The sequence below is a fragment of the Mus caroli genome, chromosome 13, assembly GCF_900094665.2.
Source record: "Mus caroli chromosome 13, CAROLI_EIJ_v1.1, whole genome shotgun sequence".
Classification (NCBI taxonomy): domain Eukaryota; kingdom Metazoa; phylum Chordata; class Mammalia; order Rodentia; family Muridae; genus Mus; species Mus caroli.
The window spans coordinates 78,920,089-78,921,456 of NC_034582.1; positions in this window are offsets into that span (position 1 = coordinate 78,920,089).

Genomic DNA, 1,368 nt, shown 5'->3' on the forward strand with positions numbered 1-1,368 from the left:
GAGTTTATTTTAGAAGAAGATTCCAGAGAATAGTCATTCAGGCAAGAGAAAGTAAATCAAGAAGGGAGAGAAATCCAATGCAAAGTACTTAATAAGTTGCTCATCCTATCTTGTACCAACAGAGGAGATGGTAGGAGCCTATGCTCTCTGAGATAAGAGAATCTTTATGTAGTACACCTGAGTACAAATCTAAAAAGCACTTAGCCACTGTCTCTCATTAGTAGCTCACTAGCATTCATTGCTTAGAACCCATAGTGTGCATGCCAGAGCATGGCATAGATTCCTACCATGTGCTGTCTAAGAAATCCACAGAAATGGAGTGAGGCTTGGGCTTTAGATAAGTTCCCATCTGGATGTATCTTTGGGAAGTTCATGCAAATCTGTAAAAGTACAGTGGCTATAGAATACCTTGCCCAAATATCTCTTCAGAAAGAAGCTGAAAACACAGGATGTGCAATTGGGGGGTGAGTGAAGCTTCATGCGGTGAGAATAATGAAAACTTTGCTTGTGTTTCCCCCTTTACAGGCCTCTGCCCACTCCCTGAAAAACAAGTTTCTGTAGAATCAGTGTTCTAACATTTTCACAGGCTGCACTCCATGGACTAGTGCTACCCTTTCCCTGTCCTGGTAAGTTAGCTTTCTGTACAGGAAGTAAACATGACTACCAATGCTTCTCCAGGTCTTCTCTTTCAGCTTCATCTCAAGATCAAGAAGGAACATGGGATACATGATTGCAGTAGAGAAGAAATGTAATACATGGTGAGCAATGCAGGAACCCTTGTTAAGTTAGCTCTGCATTTTGACTTTTGACTATTTTCTCTTAATTTGAGCCCACCAGGAGAGATGTAACTCCAAATCAACACTGTAGTGTAGTTTCCACAGTTTAAATTACTTCTAAGACCAGAGAATGAGACCTTGAAGTACAGGAATATAACACAACAGTGGAGCAATACTATTTTTCCAATTTTACTATTCACCTCAAGGTTACCCTTACTTTATTTTATGAAAAACTATGAAGGTATGGGCAATATGAAATAATATTAAGTACAAATATTTTAACTATAGCTTAATATTTTTATTAAAACCAAGAATCATTGCTGGGTTTTTGTTTTGTTTCATTTTGTTTTGTCTTCCAGTAGTGTTTTTATTTACTAAAGTTATTTGCTTCATAAAATAAAACTCACCTAGAGATGACAAGAGTTTTGAAACTAAGTCTTCAAATATAAAAAATGTGTTGGTGTATGTTTTCTCTTTCATAAGAAAACTGATGATGATCAGGGAAATGCAAATCAAAACAACCCTGAGATTCCATCTCACACCAGTCAGAATGGCGAAGATCAAAAATTCAGGTGACAGCAGATGCTGGCAA